Below are 25,485 nucleotides of genomic sequence, written 5' to 3'. Positions count from 1 at the left end.
GTGAATGGTGGAAAGGGGCTTGTGAGTGTGGTGGTTCAAAGTTATGTTGGGGAAGGGGTTCATAGGCGTATGGTGGTGGTTGTTGATAATCAAAAGAGTGCTCACCATAGCCGTTATCTTGGTATGCCTCTTGGAAGGGCTCTTGGTCATAGTATGTTGGTGGAGGTTGTTGCCAAGAGGGTTGATCAAATCCTTGTGGCTCCTCCCATCCTTGGTTGTCCCATCCTTGATGAATGTTCTCATTGTAATCTCCTCTCCCTGCAACATAATTGTAACCAGACTCATAGCCAAAGGGGTGAGAGTTCATAGTAGCTAAAGAAAATAAAAATAAAAACTAATATAAATAAATTAATAAAAATAAACTACTAAAACTAGAAACACTGACAACAATATAAGATAAAAATTTGAAAAAGGTGTAAATTTTGAAGAGGTTTGATTTTTAAAATTTTAAATTTAAATTTTGATATTTGAATTTTGAATTTTGGAATTTAAATATTGGAATTTGAAATTTTGATTTTGAAATAAGATAAGATAAGATTTTGAAAAAGATATGATTTTTGAAAAAGATTTGAATTTTTAAATTTAAAACTAAGATAAGATAAGATAAAAATTTTAAAATAAAAATCTGATTTTTTTTTTAATTTCTGAAAAAGATCAATTAAAATAAAGAGAAAAGATATTTTTGAATTTAATGAGGAAAGAGAAAAAAATAAAATGACACCAAACTTAAAATTTTTAGATCAAAACGAAGAAAACAACCAAGAACAACTTGAAGGTCAATATGAACACGAAGAACAACTTGAAGATCAAGAAAGAACAAGGAACATTATTTTTGAAAATTTTAATAACTAAATAAAAACCAATAACCTCTTAATTTACGAAAAAGCAAAAATAAAAACAAATAAACAACCAAAAAGTAAATATTTACAACAACCAATAATAAGGCACACGTTTGCAATTCCCCGGCAACGGCGCCATTTTGACGAGAGGACTTTTGACGGTTTAGAATTTCATAAATAAGTTGCGTTGCAAGTATAGTTTCTAAAACAACAAGAATCCTTTCATACAAAGGATTGTTTGTCACTAAAGCAAACCCAATAAAAATAATAAACCGAAGTATTTAAACCTCGGGTCGTCTTCTCAAGGAATTGCAGAGAAGTATGATTTATTATTGTTTATGGAAAAGGTAGAATTTTTTGGGTTTTTGAAATAAGGAACAAGTAATTTAAATGACAAGAAAAATAAATTAATAATTAAGAAAACTCTTGACAAGATATGAAAACTGGACGTCCTATCCTAGTTATCCTTATCAGTTATGATGAGAATTGGATTTTGCTCCCACCTTATTAACCTCTAACTATGAAGGTAAGTTAAGTGGATAAATCAATTTGATTCCTCAGATCCTAGTCAATTCCTAAGAAAAGACTAGAGTTATTGGAATTCAAATTAATTAGCAAAGATAACAATTATCAATCACAATGAGTTTTATAACTCAAGTGTCTCCAATTAATCAATTCATCAATTAAAGCCAAGAATATAAAAAGCTAAGTAAAAATCATAAATCTGAAATACCTCAAATTATATTTAATCATAAATTCAAATCTAACATGAAAAATTCATAAATTATATTGATAAAATAAATAAAAGGAACATTAAAACTGGAAATTGAGAAGAAATCCTAAATCCTTTAAGAGGAATCCTAATCCTAAATCCTAAGAGAGAGGAGAGAGCCTCTCTCTCTCTAAAACTACATCTAAACCTAAAATTGTGAATTATTAGCTTTTGTTTTATGAATGGATGGACTCTCCCACTTTATAGCCTCTAATCTGTGTTTTCTGGGCCGAAAACTGGGTCAGAAACAGCCTAGAAATTGCTGATTGCGAATTCTGTCACGCTGATTTTCGTCACTGCGACGTGTCCGCATGAAGCACGCGTTCGCATCACCTAGCTATACAGCCACTATGACAAATTATATATCAAATTGAAGCCCCAAACGTTCGCTTTCCAACGCAGCTGGAACCGCATCATTTGGACCTCTGTAGCTCAAGTTATGACCGTTTGAGTGCGAAGAGGTCAGGCTGGACAGCTTTTGCAATTTCTTTAACTTCTTGTATTCCTTCCATTTTTGCATGCTTCCTTTCCATCCTCTAAGCCATTCCTGCCCTGTAATCCCTGAAATCACTTAACCCACATATCAAGGCATCGAATGGTAATAAGAGATGATTAAAATACACAAATTAAAGACTCTAGGAAGCAAGTTTTCAATCATAGAACAAATTCTGGGAAGGAATTGTAAAACCATGCAAATAGTATGAATAAGTGGGTAAAGAGTTGATAAAAACCACTCAATTGAGTACAAGATAAACCATGAAATAGTGGTTTATCATAACTCCATTGGTCTTAACAGTGTCACAGATTTGCAAGAAGTCAGCCAAGAACTGATGAGGATCTTCCAATGGAAGTCCATGAAACTTGCAATTCTGTTGCATCAGAGAAACTAATTGAGGCTTAAGCTCAAAGTTGTTTGCTCCAATGGCAGGAATAGAGATGCTTCTTCCATAGAAGTTGAAAGTTGGTGCAATAAAGTCACCAAGCACCTTCCTTGCATTATTATAGTTGGGTTCGGCCATGGTTGTTTTGTCTGCTTCCTTTTCGAAAATTTCAGTTAAGTCCTCTTCAGAGTATTGTGCTTTAGCTGCTCTTAGCTTCCTCTTTAGAGTCCTATCAGGTTCAGGATCAGCTTCAACCAGAATGCCTTTGTCCTTGTTTCTGCTCATATGAAAGAGAAGATAACAAAGAAAGTATGGAATCCTCTATGTCATAGTATAGAGATTCCTTGGGGTGTCAGAGGAAAAGAAGAATAGAAGGATGAGGTAGAGGGAGATGAATTTGAACATATAAAGAGGGGAGAGGGTTCGAATTATTAAGAGATGAGAGGTGTTAGTGATTAAATAGAAAGAGATGGGAGAGGAAATTTTCAAAAATTTTAAATAAAATGAAATTTGAATTCAAAACAATTAGTTAATTAAAAGGAATTTTGAAAAAGATGTTAGTGATTTTCGAAAAAGATAAAAAATAGTAAACTTTTAAAATCAAACAAAAAATTTCAAGTGGTTAATTGAAAAAGATTTGAAAATCAATTTGTGAAAAGATAAGAAGTTAGAAAAAGATTTTGAAATCAAATTTTGAAAAGATATGATTGAAAAAATATTTGTTTGAAAAAGATATGATTGAAAAGATATGACTGAACTTTATTTTGAAAAAGATTTGAAAGATAAATTAAAAAGATTTTATTTTTAAAATTGATGACTTGACTAATAAGAAATTTAAAAGATATGATTCTAAAATTCAAATGTTGAACCTTTCTTAACAAGAAAGTAACAAACTTGAAATTTTTTGAATCAAAACATTAATTGCTAGCAAGGTTTTCGAAAATATTAAGAAGAAAAATGAAAAAGATATGATTGAAAAGATTTGATTTTGAAAGATATGATCTCAAAATTAAAAATTAAAACATGAAATTTTGAAAAAGATTTGAATTGAAAACTAACTTACCTCCCTTGTATCATCCTGGCATTAAACGCCCAGAATGATACCCATTCTGGCGTTTAACGCCCAAATTACTACCTTTTGGGGCGTTTAACGCCCAGCCAGGTACCCTGGCTGGCGTTTAAACGCCAGATTTCCTTCCTCACTGGCCATTTTGAACGCCCAGCTTTTTCTCTGTGATTCCTCTGCTGTATGTTCTGAATCTTCAATTCTCTGTATTATTGACTTGAAAAGATATATTTTTGAATTTTTGAATTTTTAATGATGAGAGAAAAAACAATAAAATGGAATTAAACATGAAAAACTAAGATCAAAAGAAATAATACATGCAAGAACACTTTGAATGCCAAGATGAACACCAAGAACACTTTGAAGAACATGATGAACATCAAGAACATATTTTTGAAGATTTTTAAGAAAACAAAGATATGCAAGACACCAAACTTAGAAGTTTTCTATACTAGGGACACTAACAATTTGAGAATGCATATGAAAAATAACAAAAGACACAAAACAAGAGAATTTAAAGATCAGAACAAAGAAAATCATCAAGAACAACTTGAAGATCAATGAAGAGCACCATGAATATATTTTCGAAAATTACAAGAAAGTAAAAACATGCAACTGACACCAAAGTTAAAATTTGACACTAGACCCAAACAAGAAACACAAAATATTTTTGGTTTTATGGTTTTATAAATTTTTTGTATTTTTTTTTAGAATCATTTTGAAAAAGCAAATAAAGAGATTCAAAATTTTTAATAAGAATTCCAGGAATCATGTAATGTTAGTCTAAAGCTCCAGTCCAGGAATCAGACATGGCTTGCTAGCCAGCCAAGCTTTAAGTGAAAGCTTCAGTTCAAAACACTAGACATGGCCAATGGCTAGGGGTGTCAGGCGGGGAAGCCCGCCCCGCCCCGCCCCGCCCCGCCGGAAGCCCGCTCTCTGGCTGGCTGGCCCGCCCCGCCTAATGGCGGGCTGGCGGGCTAAGCCCGCCTAATTAGTTTTTTTTTTTATAAGAACATATCTAATATCTTTTATTTAAATCAATATAAATCGGGCTAAGCCCGCCTAATTAATTTTTTTTTTATAAGAACATATCTAATATCTTCAATTTAAATCAATATAAATACAAATATTAAATATAAATAGTCTTCAAAGTATATAAATAGTCTTCAAAGTAAATAAACATAATCCAATTATCCAAAATACTCAAGTCATAGTTATAAATAGTCCCATAGACAAAATAAATATATAATCCAAAGTCCAAAAACATAATTATAAATAGTCTTCAAAGCAAATTAAACTTAATTCAATACACTTAATTTTCATCTTCATCTTCATATAAGTCAATAACATCATTGGAACCAACTCCTGAAGAATAGCCTTCTCCTTTTGCAATATCTTCCTGATCTTTATCTTCCTCTAGAAAAAAGTAAATAAATATATTAGCAAAATAGTACATAATAATGTTCAAAATCACTCAAGTATGTATGTCATAAATATAATATACCAAAATCATCATATCCACGTATCCAATTTCTGGTGCAAATCACCGCTTCAACATTATCTGACAACAAACGACTTCTATACTTATTCAAAACATGAGAACCCATGCTAAATGCAGATTCTGAAGCCACGGTAGTAATAGGAATGCTCAACAAATCTCGTGCCATTAGTGATAGTGTTGGAAAACGATGATGGTTGTCTTTCCACCATTGCAAAACATCAATGATTGCATCATTGCAAAATAATGTTGCCTCACTCAAATAAATATCCAGTTGGTTCTTTCCACTTTTCACTTCAGCTTCTTGATTACGGGACATCAAATCCTTTGCATTACAAACAATATATGAATCAAAAAGCATGAAAAATAAAAAATACATATAATCAAGTAGATAAAAATACTTACACCAACAATTTTAATAAGCTGAGTTCCAATTGCAGAAGATGTTGCTTGAGAAAAATTACTTGAAAGTTGGGAAGAACTCTCTACAGTTGTAGAGGAATTTTGGTCATAAACCTCAAAAAGCTTGTATAACTTACTCTTCACATGCTCCACTTTGTCTTTAGCACTAATAGGATCAATCTCATTATAGCAATGAACCAAAGTGTTGAGTTTAAATCTAGGATCAAGAACTGCCCCAAATGCAAGAACAACACTGTATTCTTCCCAATATTTCTTGAACTTAATCATCATTTTTTCTCCCATGTTCCTTATAAGCACTTCATCATTCTTCAAACTATTCATTAAAATCAGCTGGATTTGCCAAACTTGTAAAAAATACAAGTTGGATGTTGGGTAAGAAGTTCCAGACATCAACTTGGTAGTTTCGTAAAATGGTAACAAGAAATCACATATCTTTTCAGTTCTTCTCCACTCATCTGATGAAGGACAATATTCCCTAAACCCAGCTTCTTTTACTTTATACAATTCAAAAGCTTTCTTATAAGGAATAGCACTTGCAAGCATTGCATAAAGTGAATTCCACCTTAGTAGGAACATCTAAACATAATGCAGTCGTATACTCAAGTCCCTCAATATCTTCAAAACATTCTTTAAACTTAACCATTCTACTTTCAGATTTTCTCAGAAACTTAATACCCTCTCTAATCTTACACACTGCATCACCATATATTTTCATTCCATCTTGGACAATAAGATTTAAAATATGAGCAGAGCAACGAACATGAAAGAATTCACCACCACACAACAATGAACCATGCACATCCAAAGTACTTTTCAAGTGTTCAACACAAGTATCATTAGAAGAAGCATTATCCAAAGTAATGGAAAAAATCTTTTTATCAACTTTCCACTCAGTCAAAAGCGTAAAGATTTTAGAAGACAATTCATATCCTGTGTGAGGAGGAGGCATATGACAAAAATTGAGAATTTTACTCTGTAATTTCCAGTTCTCATCAACAAAATGTGCAGTCAAACATATAAACCCCTCATTGGTACTTGAAGTCCAAAGATCAGATGTTAAGCAAATTCTATTTGGAATGGAAACTAAAATTTTTTTAAGTTTCGCAGCTTCTCTCTTGTGGACTTTCACTATGTCAGCCTTAACCGTATTCCTAGAAGGAAGTTTCAAAGTTGGACTAATATATTTCACCCAATTTCTAAATCTCCTATCATCAACCATATTAAAAGGCTTATCCCCAGCAACTACATACCCAGCAAACATATCTCTAGCCACTCCTGAATCAATCTTAAGTGAACCCATTTTAAGTTGCAATTCTGCTATAGTCTGACCAATATCTTCATGCTTAATTTGAGTACAACTATCAAGATGACGTTTTATAGTAGAAGTGCCATATCGCTTACCTCCAGCTTTAAACACTTTCTTGCATCCTTTACACTCAGCACGTTCTACTCCATCCTTATCTGGACCGAGCTTTTTGAAAAAATTCCAAACATTGGAGGTTGCTTGTCTCAGCCTTTTCGAACTAGGTTCATCAATCTCGACCGGAGCAGCCTCAGAACCAACTCCAGTAGTAACAAGGTTACTCACAGTTTCAGAATTCATATTTCCTGAAATAAAAGTAAATTCTGTTTAAAGATCAACAGTTTCAGAATTCATATTTCAAAATTCAAGTATTTAACCAACAATCATTAAAAATACCTACTAATAATATTATAACAAGTTTAATAAATTTTAATTATACCCCTAAAAATAGTTATATTAGAACATCTCTTTATACAGTTGAATATATAATCAACTTTCAAATAACAAGAGTTGCACTCTTAAAATATTTTAATTTTTTTTTATACAAAGCCATGCATGTCTCATACAATATATGAGGGACATCCTAACTTATTAAGACTAAATATCTTGTAATACAAAGTAATTGCAACAACAATTTAACAAATATAATTTTCTATTTCACAATATATGAACTATTTATGGCAAATATCTTGTAATACACTCTGTTGCATTTGCTTCTAAGTTTTGATGGTTGATTAAAAGTAAAGGAGAAAATAGTAAGATAGAAGAGGCAAAGCTAAAAGAAAGAAAAGGAACATGATGCAAATTAAACGAAATCAAATCAAAGGTGAAACAACAAACGAGCACTACTTAATTATACAACATATATATGGCAAATATCCAAATAATTTACATATCAAGTATACTTTTAATTTACTGCTAATAGTTCACACTTGACAAGCTACTTAATTATTAATATTAATTACCACTGGCATACATGCAAGTATACATACAAGTAGAAATGAACACTGTCTTAGAAAGCATCTGAATCTGAAATCTGATACATCTATCATAATCATATCATGATGGAGTTGAACTCAAAACCACTCATAAACACCCTTTTCTGTACATAATAAATAACAACACCATGCACTTTCACTTAGCAACGCCAACACACACTATAAATTACAATCATCAAGTATATCATATATCAACTTATGTTAATAATTTGAAAACAAAGGTTAGAGTTGTGGAGAGTGGAGACCTTGAAGGATCAGAGCACAAAACAGTCCAAAACACAAGACCCAGAGCGTGGAGCAGCCGTGACCGAGAACGAGACCAGAGAGTCAGAGGACAAGTCACGACTCACAAGACCCAGGAGCCAGAACCGAGACCAGCAGGCAGCAGCGACGACGGCCAGATGGAGCAGCAACGGTGGCTATAACTCAGTAGGCCACGATGACCGAAGATCGACGGTGAGGAACTGACTCCGACTCAGCAACCGTCAGGGGTGAGGATGGAACTCTGAAGTTCGAGCTGAGGTCGATGGACGATGGAAGTGAAAGACTGAGAGTGACGGTGAGGAGCTGAGGATGACCGAGTGAGGAACTGAGGAACTGACGGTGAGGAACTGAGACTGAGGAACCGAGTGAGAGGCTGAGAGCCGTCGAGGAGACTGGAGACGAGACGACTGAGTGACTGAGAGGAGCGAGACGTGAGAGTGAGGCAGCTACAAATCTAGAATTAGGGATTAGGGAGTGGGGATTCAATTTAGGGTTTCAGGCTTTCAGCCATTTCGCTGGGTGGGGAATGGGGATTGGGTCGGGTCGGGTGGGTCTGGGTTCATGGGTTCTGGGTCTGGGTTCATGGGTAATGGCCTAATGGGTTCAGCAAAAAAAAAAAAAACTTCAGCCCGCCGGGGAAGCCCGCCCCGCCCCGCCAAAGCCCACGGTTTAAACGGTTTGGGTTAGGCGGGCTTTTGTCTTTCGGCGGTCCCAAATTTCCAGCCCAGCCCGCCTTTTTTGGCGGGTTACGCGGGCCGGCCCGGCGAATTAAGGCCCGTTTGCCACCCCTACCAATGGCCAGCCAAGCTTTAGCAGGTCATGACATTCAATAGCAAGATTGATAGAAATCAACGAGCTCTTGTGATGATAAGTTGAAGCCTCGGTCCAAAAGATCAGACATGGCTTAACAGCTAGCCAGATTTCACATATCATCTGAAACTCTAGAATTCATTCTTAAAAATTCTGAAAAACAGAATAAAATATTTTTTTTCGAAAATTAAAATAAAAGCTTAAACATAAAATAAAATTACCTAATCTGAGCAACAAGATGAACCGTCAGTTGTCCAAACTTGAACAATCCCCGACAACGGCACCAAAAACTTGGTACACAGAATCGTGATCGTAAACTTTTCTTCACAAATCAGTGCAGTTGACCAGCAAGTGCACTGGGTCGTCCAAATAATACCTTACGTGAGTAAGGGTCGATCCCACGGAGATTGTCGGCTTGAAGCAAGCTATGGTCATCTTATAAATCTTAGTCTGGCGGATTCAAATGGTTATGAAGTTTTTGATAAATAAAAGATAAATAAAACATAAAATAAGATAGAGATACTTATGTAATTCACTGGTGGGAATTTCAGATAAGCGTATGGAGATGCTTTGTTCCTTCTGAATCTCTGCTTTCTTATTGCCTTCATCCAATCATGCATACCCCTTTCCATGGCAAGTTGTATGTTGGGGGATCACCGTTGTCAATGGCTACTGTCCGTCCTCTCAGTGAAAATGGTCCGGCTACCGGTTACATAGGGCTAATCATCTGTCGGTTCTCACTAGTGTCGGAATAAGATCCATTGATCCTTTAGCGCATTGTCACTACGCCCAACAGTCGCAAGTTTGAAGTTCATCACAGTCATCCCATCCCAGATCCTACTCGGAATACCACAGACAAGGTTTAGACTTTCTGGATCTCAAGAATGCTGCCAATTGATTCTAGCCTATACCACGAAGACTCTGATCTCACGGAATGGAAGGCTCTGTTGTCAGGAAGGGCAACTATGCGACGTGCACCAGGAATCCAAGAGACATACAGTTTAAGCTTTTGCATGTAGAACGGAAGTGGTTGTCAGGCACGCGTTCATAAGTGAGAATGGTGATGAGTGTCACTTGATCATCACATTCATCATGTTTGAGGCGCGAGTGGATATCTTAGAATAAGAATAAGCATGAATTGAATAGAAAAATGATAGTACTTTGCATTGATTCATGAGGATCAGCAGAGCTCCACACCTTAATCTATGAGGTGTAGAAACTCCACCGTAGAAAATACATAAGTGGTGAAGGTCCAGGCATGGCCGAATGGCCAGCCCCCTAAACGTGATCAAGAGATCAAAAGTGATACAAAGATAGTCTCAAAATGATCTAAAGATGAACTCAGGATGAAAATACAATAGTAAAAGGTCCTATTTATAACAAACTAGTTACTAGGGTTTACAGAAATAGGTAAATGATGCAGAAATCCACTTCCGAGGCCCACTTGGAGTGTGCTTGGGCTGAGCCTTGAAGATTTCACGTGCATAGGCCACTCTTGGAGTTAAACGCCAGCTTTTATGCTAGTTTGGGCGTTTAACTCCAGCTTTTATGCCAGTTCTGGCGTTTAACGCCAGAAAAGGGTCTCTGGTGGGCGTTTTGACGCCAGTTTGGGCCATCAAATCTCGAGCAAAGTATGATCTATTATAGAAAAGCCCAGGATGTCTACTTTCCAACGCAATTAAGAGCGCGCCAATTGGTCTTCTGTAGCTCCAGAAAATCCATTTCGAGTGCAGGAGGGTCAGAATCCAACAGCATCTGCAGTCCTTTTTCAGCCTCTGAATCAGATTTTTGCTCAAGTCCCTCAATTTCAGCCAGAAAATACCTGAAATTACAAAAAAAACACACAAACTCATAGTAAAGTCCAGAAATGTGAATTTTGCATAAAAACTAATAAAAATTATAATAAAAAGTAACTAAAACATACTAAAAACTACATGAAAATACCACCAAAAAGCGTATAAAATATCCGCTCATCACAACACCAAACTTAAATTGTTGCTTGTCCCCAAGCAACTGAAAATAAAATAAGATAAAAAGAAGATATACAGTAAATTCCAAATGATCAATGAAGCTTAGTTCTAATTAGATGAGCGGGACTAGTAGCTTTTTGCTTCTGAACAGTTTTGGCATCTCACTTTTTTCTTTGAAGTTTAAAATGATTGGCATCTATAGGAAATCAGAATTCAGATACTGTTATTGATTCTCCTAGTTTAGTATGTTGATTCTTGAACACAGCTACTTTTATGAGTCATGGTCGTGACCCTAAGCACTTTGTTTTCCAGTATTACCACCGGATACATAAATGCCACAAACACATAACTGGGTGAACCTTTTCAGATTGTGACTCAGCTTTGCTAAAGTCCCCAGTTAGAGGTGTCCAGAGTTCATAAGCATACTCTTTTTGCTTTGGATCACGATTTTAACCACTCAGTCTCAAGCTTTTCACTTGGACCTGCATGCCACAAGCACATGGTTTGGGACAGCTTGATTTAGCCGCTTAGGCCAGGATTTTATTCCTTTGGGCCCTCCTATCCATTAATGCTCAAAGCCTTGGATCCCTTTTACCCTTGCCTTTTAGTTTAAAGGGCTATTGGCTTTTTCTGCTTGCTTTTTCTTTTTCTTTCTCTTATTTTTCGCCATTTTTTTTCCGCAAGCTTTGTTTTTCACTGCTTTTTCTTGCTTCAAGAATCAATTTTATGATTTTTCAGATTATCAATAACATTTCTCCTTTTTCATCATTCTTTCAAGAGCCAACAATTTTAATATTCATAAACTTTACTATAAAAAATATGCACTGTTCAAGCATTCATTCAGAAAACAAAAAGTGTTGTCACCACATCAAAATAATTAAACTAATTTCAAGGATGAATTCGAAATTCATGTACTTCTTGTTCTTTTGCAATTAGAACATTTTTCATTTAAAAGAGGTGAAGGATTCATGGAATTATTCATAGCTTTAAGACATAGTTACTAGACACTAATGATCATGTAATGAAGACACAAACATAGATAAAACATCAAGCATGAAGTACTTAAGCTCCTCAATGTCTCTTCCTTGCCTTTGTTGCTCTTCCCTCATGGCTATTTGATCCTCTCTAATTTCATGAAGAATAATGGAGTGCTCTTGGTGCTCCATCCTTAGTTGCTCCATATTGGAACTCAAATCTCCCAAAGAGTTGTTGAGTTGTTCCTAATAGTTGTGTGGAGAAAAATGCATCCTTTGAGGCATCTTAGGGATTTCTTAATGAGGGACTTCCTCATGTTCTTGTTGAGGTCCATGAGTGGGCTCTCTTATTTGCTCCATCCTCTTTTTAGTGATGGGCTTATCCTCTTCAATGAGGATGTCTTCACCTATGACAACTCCAGCTAAATTGCATAGGTGACAGATGAAATGAGAAAAGGCTAACCTTGCCAAGGTGGAGGTTTTGTCAGCCACTTTATAGAGTTCTAGAGATATGACCTCATGAACTTCTATTTCGTCTCCAATCATGATGCTATGGATCATGATAGCCCGATCCACAGTCACTTCGGATCGGTTGCTAGTAGGAATGATTGAGCGTTGGATGAATTCTAACCATCCTCTAGCCACAGGTTTAAGGTCATGCCTTCTTAATTGAACTGGCTTGCCTTTGGAGTCTCTTTTCCACTGAGCTCCTTCCACACATATGTCCATGAGGACTTGGTCCAACCTTTGATCAAAGTTGACCCTTCTAGTGTAGGGGCGTGCATCTCCTTGCATCGTTGGCAAGTTGAATGCCAATCTTACATTTTCCGGACTGAAATCTAAGTATTTTCCCCGAACCATTGTAAGCCAATTATTTGGGTTCGGGTTCACACTTTGATCATGGTTCTTAGTGATCCATGCATTGGCATAGAACTCTTGAACCATTAAGATTCTGACTTGTTGAATGGGGTTGGTGAGAACTTCCCAACCTCTTCTTCGAATCTCATGTTAGATCTCTGGATACTCATTCTTCTTGAGCGTGAAAGGGACCTCAGGGATTACCTTTTTCTTGGCCATAACTTCATAGAAATGGTCTTGATGGACTTTTGAGATGAATCTCTCCATCTTCCATGACTCGGAGGTGGAAGCTTTTGCCTTTCCTTTTCTCTTTCTAGAGGTTTCTCCGGCCTTAGGTGCCATAAATGGTTATGGAAAAATAAAAAGCAACGCTTTTACCACACCAAACTTAAAAGGTTTGTTCATCCTCGAGCAAAAGAAGAAGGAAAGAAAAAGAAGAAGAAGAAGAAATAGAGGAGATGGAGGTAGAGAGTGAGTTCGGCCTGGGGGTATAAGGTGTTTGTGATGTGTGAAATGGAAGGAGGGATGAAAGGTTTATATAGGAGTGGAGGGAGGGTTAGGGTTCGTGTATTTGGGGTTGGGTTTGGGAGGGAAAGTGTTTGAACTTGAATAGTGAGGTAGGTGGGATTTTTGGGGAAGAGTGGATGGATGTGAGTGGTGAAGAGGTGATGGGGAGGAGAGATGGAGGTGATTGGAGAAGGGTATTTGGGGATGGGTGTTATTGGAATATGTGAAGAAGAGAGAGTGAGTTGAGGTAGTGAGGATCCTGTGGGGTCCACAGATCCTGAGGTGTCAAGGATTGTACATCCCTGCACCATTCTGGCGTGTAAACGCCCTCTGAGTGCCAATCCTGGCGTTAAATGCCAGGTTGCTGCCCATTTCTGGCATTTAACGCCAGCTTTTCTTCCCTTTCTGGCGTTTAACGCCAGTCTGGTGCCCTTACCGGCGTTTAAACGCCAGTAAGCTCATCCTCCAGGGTGTGTTGTTTTTAATACTGTTTTTTATTTTTGCTTAGTTTTTGCAGTTGTTTTTGTGGCTCCACATGATCATCAACCTAAAGAAAACATAAAATAAAAATGGAAAATATAAATTTAACATAGATAAGTAAAAATTGGGTTGCTTCCCAATAAGCACTTCTTTAATGTCAATAGCTTGACAGTGAGCTCTCAAGGAGCCTCACAGATATTCAGAGCATGGTTATGGCCTCCCAACACCAAACTTAGAGTTTGAATGTGGGGGCTTTGTTTGACTCTGTGTTGAGAGAAGTTTTTCATGCTTCCTCTCCATGGCTACAGAGGAAGATCCTTGAGCTTTAAACACAAGGTAGTCCTCATTCAATTGAAGGACTAACTCTTCTCTGTCCACATCGATCACAACTCTTGCTGTGGCTAGGAAGGGTCTTCCAAGGATGATGGAGTCATCTTCATCCTTCCCAGTGTTTAGGATTATGAAGTCAGCAGGGATGTAAAGGCCTTCAACCTTCACTAAGACATCCTCTACAAGTCCATAATCCTCTTTCATTGATTTGTCTGCCATCTCTAGGAAGATTCTTGCAGCTTGCACCTCAAAGATTCCCAGTTTCTCCATTACAGAGAGTGGCATGAAGTTTATGCCTGACCCCAGGTCACACAGAGCTTTCTCAAAGGTCATGGTGCCTATGGTACAGGGTATTAAGAATTTTCTGGGATCCGGTTTCTTCTGAGGTAATGTCTGCCTAATCAAGTCATTCAGTTCATTGGTGAGCAAGGGAGGTTCATCCTCCTAACTCTCATTACCAAATAGCTTGGCATTTAGCTTCATGATTGCTCCAAGGTACTTAGCAACTTGCTCTTCAGAAATATCTTCATCCTCTTCAGAGAAAGAATACTCATCAGAGCTCATGAATGGCAAAAGGAAGTTTAATGGAATCTCTATGGTCTCTGTATGAGCCTCAGATTCCTTTAGTTCCTCAAAGGGGAACTCCTTTTTGTCCAGAGGACGTCCCATGAGGTTTTTCTCACTGGGATTCACGTCCTCCTTACTCTCTCTCTAGGTTCGGCCATGTTGGCCATGGTTATGGCCTTGCACTTTCTCTTGGGGTTCTCTTCTGTATTGCTTGGGAGAGTGCTAGGAGGAGTTTCAGTAACCCTTTTACTCAGCTGACCCACTTGTGCCTCCAAATTTCTAATGGAGGACCTTGTTTCATTCATGAAACTGAGAGTGGTCTTAGATAGATCAGAGAGTATGGTTGCTAAGTTAGAGCGGCTCTACTCAGAATTCTCTGTCTGTTGCTGAGAGGATGATGGAAAAGGCTTGCTATTGCTAAACCTATTTCTTCCACTATTATTTTTGTTGAAGCCTTGTTGAGGCTTCTGTTGATCTTTCCATGAAAAATTTGGATGATTTTTCCATGAAGGATTATAGGTGTTTCCATAGGGTTCTCCCATGTAATTCACCTCTTCCATTGCAGGGTTCTCAGAATCATAAACTTCTTCCTCAGAAGATGCTTCTTTATTACTGCTGGATGCAGCTTGCAATCCAGTCAGATTCTGAGAGATCATATTGACTTGCTAAATCAATAATTTATTCTGAGCCAATATGGCATTCAGAGTATCAATCTCAAGAACTCCTTTCTTCTGAGTTGTCCCATTATTTACAGGATTTCTTTTAGAAGTGTACATGAATTGGTTATTTGCAACCATTTCAATGAGTTCTTGAGCTTCTGCAGGAGTTTTCTTCAGATGAATAGATCCACCTGCAGAATGGTCCAATGACATCTTAGAAAACTCAGACAGACCATCGTAGAAGATACCTATGATGCTCCATTCTGAAAGCATGTCAGAAGGACACTTTCTAATCAATTGCTTGTATCTTTCCCAAGCTTCATAGAGGGATTCACATTCCTTCTGTTTGAAGGTTTGAACTTCCACTCTAAGCTTACTCATCATTTGAGGTGGAAAGAATTTAGCCAAGAAGGCATTGACCAGCTTTTTCCAAGAGTTCAGGCTGTCTTTAGGTTGTGAGTTCAACCATATACTAGCTCTGTCTCTTACAGCAAAAGGGAAAAGCATAAGTCTGTAGACCTCGGGATCAACTCAATTGGTCTTAACAGTGTCACAGATTTGCAAGAAGTCAGCCAAGAACTGATGAGGATCTTCCAATGGAAGTCCATGAAACTTGCAATTCTGTTGCATCAGAGAAACTAATTGAGGCTTAAGCTCAAAGTTGTTTGCTCCAATGGCAGGAATAGAGATGCTTCTTCCATAGAAGTTGGAAGTTGGTGCAGTAAAGTCACCAAGCACCTTCCTTGCATTGTTGTTGTTGGGTTCGGCCATGGTTGTTTTGTCTGCTTCCTTTTCAAAAATTTCAATTAAGTCCTCTTCAGAGTATTGTGCTTTAGCTGCTCTTAGCTTCCTCTTTAGAGTCCTTTCAGGTTCAGGATCAGCTTCAACTAGAATGCCTTTGTCCTTGTTCCTACTCATATGAAAGAGAAGATAACAAAGAAAGTATGGAATCCTCTATGTCACAGTATAGAGATTCCTTGGGGTGTCAGAGGAAAAGAAGAGTAGAAGGATGAGGTAGAAGGAGATGAATTCGAACATATAAAGAGGGGAGAGGGTTCGAATTATTAAGAGAGGAGAGGTGTTAGTGATTAAATAGAAAGAGATGGGAGATGGAATTTTCAAAAATTTTAAATAAAATGAAATTTGAATTCAAAACAATTAGTTAATTAAAAGGAATTTTGAAAAAGATGTTAGTAATTTTCGAAAAAGATAAGAAATAGTAAACTTTTAAAATCAAACAAAAAATTTCAAGTGGTTAATTGAAAAAGATTTGAAAAGCAATTTGTGAAAAGATAAGAAGTTAGAAAAAGATTTTGAAATCAAATTTTGAAAAAATATGACTGAACTTTATTTTGAAAAAGATTTGAAAGATAAATTAAAAAGATTTGATTTTTAAAATTGATGACTTGACTTACAAGAAATTTAAAAGATATGATTCTAAAATTCAAATGTTGAACCTTTCTTAACAAGAAAGTAACAAACTTGAAATTTTTTGAATCAAAACATTAATTGCTAGCAAGGTTTTCGAAAATATTAAGAAGAAAAATGAAAAAGATTTTATTTTTGAAAAAGATATGATTGAAAAGATTTGATTTTGAAAGATATAATCCCAAAATTAAAAATTAAAACATGAAAATTTGAAAAAGATTTGAATTGAAAACTAACTTACCTCCCTTGTATCATCCTGGCGTTAAACGCCCAGAATGATACCCATTCTGGTGTTTAACGCCCAAATTACTACCTTTTTGGGCATTTAACGCCCAGCCAGGTACCCTAGCTGGCGTTTAAACGCCAGATTTCCTTCCTCACTGGGCGTTTTGAACGCCCAGCTTTTTCTCTGTGATTCCTCTACTGTATGTTCTGAATCTTCAATTCTCTGTATTATTGACTTGAAAAGATATATTTTTGAATTTTTGAATTTTTAATGATGAGAGAGAAAAACAACAAAATGGAATTAAACATGAAAAACTAAGATCAAAATAAATAATGCATGCAAGAACACTTTGAATGTCAAGATGAACACCAAGAACACTTTGAAGAATATGATGAACATCAAGAACATATTTTTGAAGATTTTCAAGAAAACAAAGACATGCAAGACACCAAACTTAGAAGTTTTCTATACTAGGGACACTAACAATTTGAGAATGCATATGAAAAACAACAAAAGACACAAAACAAGAGAATTTAAAGATCAGAACAAAGAAAATCATCAAGAACAACTTGAAGATCAATGAAGAACACCATGCATATATTTTCAAAAATTACAAGAAAGTAAAAACATGCAACTGACACCAAACTTAAAATTTGACACTAGACCCAAACAATAAACACAAAATATTTTTGGTTTTATGGTTTTATAAATTTTTTTGTATTTTTTTTTTTTTGAGAATCATTTTGAAAAAGCAAATAAAGAAATTCAAAATTTTTAATAAGAATTCCAGGAATCATGTAATGTTAGTCTAAAGCTCCGGTCCAGGAATTAGACATGGCTTGCTAGCCAGCCAAGCTTTAAGTGAAAGCTTCGGTCCAAAATACTAGACATGGCCAATGGCCAGCCAAGCTTTAGCAGGTCATGACATTCAACAGCAAGATTGATAGAAATCAACGAGCTCTTGTGATGATAAGTTGAAGCCTCGGTCCGAAAGATTAGTCATGGCTTAACAGCCAGCCAGATTTCACATATCATCTGAAACTCTAGAATTCATTCTTAAAAATTCTGAAGAACAAAATAAAATATTTTTTTTTGAAAATTAAAATAAAATCTTAAACATAAAATAAAATTACCTAATCTAAGCAACAAGATGAATCGTCAATTGTCCAAACTCGAACAATCCCTGGAAATGGCGCCAAAAACTTGGTACACGGAATCGTGATCGCACACTTTTCTTCACAAATTCGTGCAGCTGACCAACAAGTGCACTGGGTCGTCCAGGTAATAACTTACGTGAGTAAGGGTCGATCCCACGGAGATTTTTGGCTTGAAGCAAGTTATGGTCATCTTGTAAATCTCAGTCAGGCGGATTTAAATGGTTATGAAGTTTTTGATAAATAAAAGATAAATAAAACATAAAATAAGATAGAGATACTTATGTAATTCACTAGTGGGAATTTCAGATAAGCGTATGGAGATGCTTTGTTCCTTCTGAATCTCTGCTTTCTTATTGCCTTCATCCAGTCATGCATACCCCTTTCCATGGCAAGCTGTATGTTGGAGGATCACCGTTGTCAATGGCTACCGTCTGTCCTCTCAGTAAATATGGTCCGGCTACGGGTTATGTAGGGCTAATCATATGTCGGTTCTTTCTAGTGTCGGAATAAGATCCATTGATCCTTTTGTGCACTGTCACTGCGCCCAACAGTCGCGAGTTTGAAGCTCGTCACAGTCATCCCATCCCAGATCCTACTCGGAATACCACAGACAAGGTTTAGACTTTCCGGATCTCAAGATTGCTGCCAATTGATTCTAGCTTATACCACGAAGACTCTGATCTCACGGAATAGAAGGCTCTGTTGTCAGGAGAGGCAACCATGCGTCGTGCACCAGGAATCCAAGAGACATACACTTCAAGCTTTTGCATGTAGAACGGAAGTGGTTGTCAGGCACGCGTTCATAAGTGAGAATGGTGATGAGTGTCACTTGATCATCATATTCATCATGTTTGAGGCGCGAGTGGATATCTTAGAGTAAGAATAAGCATGAATTGAATAGAAAAACGATAGTACTTTGCATTGATTCATGAGGATCAGCAGAGCTCCACACCTTAATCTATGAGGTGTAAAAACTCCACCGTAGAAAATACATAAGTGGTGAAGGTCCAGGCATGGCCGAATGGCCAGCCCCCTAAACGTGATCAAGAGATCAAAAGTGATACAAAGATAGTCTCAAAATGATCTAAAGATGATCTCAAGATGAAAATACAATAGTAAAAGGTCCTATTTATAATAAACTAGTTACTATATGATTTTTTTATTGTACATATATGATATTTTGGAAATTTGACTCAATTTGACTACATGTATGCTTATATATATATATATATATATATATATATATAGAGAGAGAGAGAGAGAGAGAGAGAGAGAGAGATGGTAATTAGAATATTATGATGCATATAGGTAGCTCACATCTAGATAGACTGCATTGCATTTCATACATCCTACCATTTTGCCTTCACTCCTTAATAGCTTCTATTAAGCTTAGCATGAGGACATGCTCATGTTTAAGTGTGGGGAGGTTGATAAACCACTATTTTATGATTTATTTTGTGCTGAATTGAGTGGAATTTATCAGATTATTCCTACACTTATTCATAAAATTCACATGTTCTATGTTTGCCTTCCTGATTTTATGCTATGACTAAAAACTCGCTTCCTGAGCTTTTAATTTGTCAAATTTTAACTCCTCTATATACCATTTGATGCCGTGATTTGTGTGTTAAAGTGTTTTAGGCTTTATAGGGCACGAATGGCTTGGAGAAGGGAAAGGAAGCTTGCAAAAATGGAAGGAACACAAAGAAATAATGGAGCTGACCAGCGAGCAGTGACGCGTACGCGTGACCAGCGCAAAAGAGGAGCGACGCGTATGCATGACTGACATGTGCATGTGATAAGGGATTTCACCAAAATGACGCGCACGCATGATGCACGCGTACGCGTGATATGCGCCACGTGCAGAAATTGCAGAAATCGTTCCCAGCGATTTCTAGGCTCCTTTTGACCCAGTTCCAGGCCCAGAAAACACAGATTATAGGCAGAATGAAAAGGGGATCGAACACATCAGACACTTCTCATTCACACAATTTTAGGTTTTAGATGTAGTTTTTAGAGAGAGAGGCTCTCTCCTCTCTCTAGGATCTAGGATTCCTAGTTTTATGCTTTTGAGTTGGATATTGACAGAGTTACTACCCCGTTGAAGTCTTGATCATTCTAGTTTATTTTCTATTTCCTTACTCTTTTAATCCCTATTTACTTTGTTCATAATTACATATGGATATCTTCAATTTTAGGAATTTATTAATATTATAGTATTGTTCTATCTAATGGAGTAGCTTTCAACTTGACTTGGGAATTGATTAATAGGAGACCCTTGAGTTGGGAAACTCAAGAGCCTAGTGATAATTGAAAGTTGTAGGCCGGCCTTCTGAGCACTAATGCTAGACCTTCCCAAGGAAGAGGACTAGGACTCATGACAGACGTTGGTTTATGTACTTGACTTTCCCTTATTCGGTAAGGGTTAACTAAGTAATAACAACAACCTTTTACTATTAATCTTGGGAAATCCAACAAGGATAGAACTTCTGATTAATCCTCTCCTAGTCAAGGCTTTTTATTGTTATTAATTTATTTTCTTTGCAATTTTCTCTTCTTATTTCTCAATCCAAAACCCCGATTTACACAACTCATAACCAATAATAAGAACACCTCCCTGCAATTCCTTGAGAGATGACCCGAGGTTTGAATACTTCGGTTATCAATATTATTAGGGGTTTGTTACTCGTGACAACCAAAATTTTGCACGAAAAAGATTCCTTGCCGGTCTAGAAGCTATACTTGCAACGAAAACTTATCTGTGAAAATTCTTTACCGACAAAAATCTCGATCGTCACATGGTCCGAGGGAGAATCTTGGACTTTATTTCAGAAAGTATGAGGTTGGCATTCAACTTGCCTTTGATGCAAGGAGACCCATATCTTTATACTAAAAGAGTCAACTTTGATCAAAGACTGGATCAAGTGCTCTCAAACATCTGTGTGGAAGGAGCACGGTGGAAAAGGGATTCCCAAGGCAAGCCCATTCAACTAAGAAGGCTTGACCTCAAGCCCGTAGCTAGAGGATGGTTGGAATTCATCCAACGCTCTATCATCCCTACTAGCAATCGGTCAGAAGTGACTATTGACAGAGCCATCATGATTCAATGCATCATGATTGGGAGTGAGGTGGAAGTACATGAGGTGATACCTCAAGAATTGTACAAGATAGCTGAAAAGCCTTCCACCAAAGGAAGGTTAGCTTTCCCTCACCTCATTTGTCACCTATGCAATTTAGCTGGAATTGTTATAGAGGGAGACATGTTCATTGAAGAGGACGAGCCCATCACTAAGAAGAGGATAGAGCAAACTAGAGAGCATGCACATGAGCCTGTGCAACCGCCTCAGCAAGAAATCCCTGGGATACCTCAAGGGATGCAATTTCCTCCTCAAGGCTATTAGGACCAATTGAATAATTCTCTTGGAGAATTGAACATTAATATGGAGCAATTGAAGTTGGAGCATCAAGAGCATTCCAACATCTTCAATGAAATAAGAGAAGATCAAAGGGATATGAGGGAAGAACAACAGAGACAAGGGTGTGGCATTGAAGAGATCAAGCACTACATTGGATCCTCAAGGAGGAGTAGTAGCCGCCATCACTAAGGTGGATTCGTTCTCTTAATCCCCTTTTCTTATGTTATTTTTCTATTTTCTGTTATGTTTTATTTTCTGTTCTCTTGTTCTTATTGCATGATCATCTATGTCTTAAAGTTATAAAATGTTCCATATATCTCTCACCTTACTTAAAAGAAAAATTTTATTTGAAAAAGAATTGAGAGATACATGAATTTTGACTTTATTTTAAGAATAGTTCAATTATCTTGATGTGGTGTCATTGCTTTTGTTTTCTGAATGTATGAATGAACAATGCATAATTGAAATTGGAATTAAGAATGTTAGCTCTTGAAAGAATGATGAAAAAGGAGAAGTATTATTGGTAATCTGAAAAATTCAAAAATTGATTCTTGAAGCAAGAAAAAGCAGCAAAAAAAAGCAATAAAAGAAAAAAATTATATGCTTATGCAAAAAAAAAAAAGCAGAAAAAGAAATAAAAAGCAAAAAAAGCCAATAGCTCTTTAAACCAAAAGGCAAGAGCAAAAAGCTAATATCCCTTTAAACCAAAAGACAAGGGTAAAAGGATCCAAGGCTTTGAGCATCAATGGTTGGGAAGGCCAAAAAGAAACAAAATCTTGGCCTAAGCACTCCAAATGGACAGTGTCCCTAACTATATGCTTGTGGTGTGAAGGTCTCAAGTAAAAAGCTTGAGACTGAGCAGTTAAAATCGTAATCCAAAGCAAAAAGAGTGTGTTTAAGAACTCTGGACACCTCTATCTGGGGATTCTAGCAAAGCTGAACCACAATCCAAAAGGGTTTACCCAGTTAAGTGTCTGTGGCATTTATGTATCCGATGGTAATACTGGAAAACAAAGTGCTTAGGGCCACGGCCAAGATTCTAAAAAGCTATGTTCAAGAATAAAAAAGAACTAAACTAGGAGAGTCAATAATATCATCTGGATTCTAAGTTCCTAAAGAGACCAACACTTCTGAGTTTCAATGGATAGTGAGATGCCAAAACTATTCAGAAGCAAAAAGCTATTAAGTGTCGCTCATCTAATTGAAACTGAGCTTCATTGACAACTCTAAGATTTATTGTATCTTACTCTTCTTTTTATCCTACTTTGTTTTTAGTTTCTTAGGGACAAGCCACAGTTTAAGTTTGGTGTTGTGATGAGCGGATATTTTATACGCTTTTTGGTATCATTTTCATATAGTTTTTAGTATGTTTTGTTTAAGTTTTATTAAGTTTTTATAGGTTTTAGTGTAATATTCACATTTTTGGATTCTACTTTGAGTTTTTTGTTTTTATGCACTTTCAAGTATTTTTTGGCTGAAAATGAGGAGCTGGAGCAAAAGTCTGATTCAGAGACAGAGAAAGTGCTGCAGATGCTGTCAAGATCTGACCTTCTTGCACTCAAAAGAGCTTTTCTGGAGCTACAGAAGTCCAAATGGAGCATTCTCAACGGCTATGGAAAGCTAACATCCAGGGATTTCCAGAAATATATAATAGTCTATATTTTGCTTCAGAATTAAAGGCCCAAAACTGGCATTCAATGCCAGCCATCTACCCTAGTCCAAGCGTCCAACGCCCAAAGAGGAGTGGCCAATGTCCAACGCCCATAAAGGTGTCCCCAACCAGCGTTCAATTCCCAAGGAGCATCCTAGCACGTGGAGATCACTTAAGCTCAGCCCAAACACTCACTAAGTGAGCCTCGGAAGTGGATTTTTGCACTAAAAGACTGTTTTACCCTTCTTATGTAATCCTTAGTCATCAGTCTAGTATTTATTTGAGAACTTTTACACTTTTGAGAGAGTCGAAGAGACCTTTTCGAACACTTTACATGTTTTCATTGTATTTTCTATCAGTATGAGTCTCTAAACCTCCTAGGTTGAGGGAAGGAGCTCTGCTGAGCTTTATGGATTAATGAAAGTATTATTGTTCTATCTTCAATCCGTGTCTGATTCTCTATTCTAAGATGTATCTTCGTTCTTCATCCTTATGAATGCGTTAAAGCGGCATAAGGTTATCTCATTCTACATAGGTTCAGAGTGAGTCTTTCATCAGACAATGATGAACAACTAGCTTGATTATACATCTCTTAGACGGCTAATCCACGACTTTGTTGGGGACTTCTCGAGACACCAGTTCAGCCGAGGTATGGGAATATTAGAGTCTTTGTGGTAGAGGCTAGAACCAAAGGCGAAGCATTCTCTGATCTGGAAGATTCAACCTTGTCTGTGGCGTTTTGAATAGGCTCACTAAGGGGAATGGACTGCAGGATCTTCACCCTCAATCAGACTGGATCTACACTAACCCTGGGGTTCAGCTCTAGAGGAGAATCGGCTACCTCTCAAGAAAGGCGTTGATCACATACAGCGTGCCAAAGAAGAAATCATTCACAGTTGGAGGAGACAGTAAAACCGAATTGATCCAAAAGAATAAAGCATTTCCGAAGCCTTAACCATCTTCTTATCATTGCTTTCACCATCAATTGAGTAACGTTTTCTTTATTTTACTTTTATGTGTTTTAAACAAACAAACAACTTTTCTATATGCCTGACTAAGATCTAAAAGATAACCATAACTTGCTTCAAATCACAATCCTCGAGGGATCGACCCTGACTCACTCATGTATTATTTGGAGGACCCAGTGCACTTGTTTGTTCAGTTGTGCGAAGTTTAATTTCGTGCACCAGTTATCAGCCAGGGCAGTGGGCTTATTACCTTCGTTGGGATTAAAATTGGATGTGGTTCGGGGTTCATTGTTGTGAGACAGGGGGTAGTTAGCTTGTTTTGGGATCTTGCTTGCTAGGGGTTCATTGCCAGGCATTGTTACATCTTTCTCATTAGGCTTGGCAGGGTTATCTTTTTTTAGTGCTTCAAGGTTGGTTTTGTTTTCCATCTTGACCTTGGATTCACCAACCACTCTGAGCTCATCATGCTCATCATCAACATACAGAACAATCTCTTTCCCCTCTAGAAGTTCGGGTGATGACACTGCATGCTCAAAGTAAATATCAACTAGTCCATCATTCTCTTGAGCCATGAAACACATCTCTCTTAATTCATCATCAGAATTCAGAGCTCTTAAACCACTATCTAAACTCCTCCTAGGAACATTGGTGCAGAATTTACAACCACAAACTAACCGACAAGTGCACCGGGTCGTACCAAGTAGTACCTCAAGTGAATGAGGGTCGATCCCACGAGGATTGATGGACTAAGCAACAATGGTTAAGTGATTTACTTAGTTAGACAAACAGAAAATGGTGTTTGAGAGTTCAAAGAGCATTAAACAGTAATTTCAGAAAATTAAAAGACAGACAAATAAATAAGTTGGGAATAAAATATGGAGAGAGCAGCTAAGGTTTTAGAGTTATCTATTTTCCGGATTGACTTTTCTTATTAACTATTTTAATCATGTAAGATTTAATTCATGGCAAACTATATGTGACTAGACCCTAATTCCTTAGACCTTTCTAGTCTCCTCTAAAATTCATCAACCGCCAATTCCTTGGTCAATTAATTCCAATTAAGGGGTGACGTTCAATTCTAGCTATATGCCACAGAAATCCTAATTACCTAAATATAAGAGGATTATATGTCACGTATCCCGTTAAATCCAGATAATTAGAAATTTAGGAGAATATATTTTCAAGCTGTTGTTCAAGTAAAGAGCTTTTCCAAGTTATACAAGAACTCAATTAGAAAGAGGTCATACTTCTGTTCCACCCAATTTCATAAGAAAAAGAAGGAAAACAATTCTTAAATTATAAATCAATACATGAATTAAAATAGAAAAACAATAGAATCAATCCATACAAATAGACAGAGCTCATAACATTAACAGTGGAGGTTTAGTTGCTCATGGTTCAGGGAGGAAAACTAGGATTCAGGTAAACTGTAATTTACAG

The 25,485-nt window shown here is 36.9% G+C and overlaps 1 long non-coding RNA gene and 1 other non-coding gene across 2 annotated transcripts; one reads left to right on the top strand and one right to left on the bottom strand.

Annotated features, from left to right (window-relative positions):
• Positions 1-4,856: 4,856 nt before the first annotated feature.
• LOC112754573 (uncharacterized) lies at positions 4,857-5,224 on the bottom strand. Its single transcript, XR_011873489.1, has 2 exons — positions 5,063-5,224; positions 4,857-4,974 (listed from the first exon to the last, which is right to left on the bottom strand). It is a non-coding gene; the product is annotated as an uncharacterized lncRNA (long non-coding RNA).
• A 10,242-nt stretch (positions 5,225-15,466) lies between these two features.
• On the top strand, positions 15,467-15,574 carry LOC112761500 (small nucleolar RNA R71). The gene has a single exon (XR_003181893.1). It is a non-coding gene; the product is annotated as a small nucleolar RNA R71 (small nucleolar RNA).
• The last annotated feature ends 9,911 nt before the right edge of the window (positions 15,575-25,485 follow it).

The sequence above is a fragment of the Arachis hypogaea genome, chromosome 16 (genome assembly GCF_003086295.3).
Source record: "Arachis hypogaea cultivar Tifrunner chromosome 16, arahy.Tifrunner.gnm2.J5K5, whole genome shotgun sequence".
NCBI lineage: Eukaryota > Viridiplantae > Streptophyta > Magnoliopsida > Fabales > Fabaceae > Arachis > Arachis hypogaea.
Note: the sequence above shows the minus strand (reverse complement) of the source record. Positions and strands in the feature narration are given on the sequence as shown.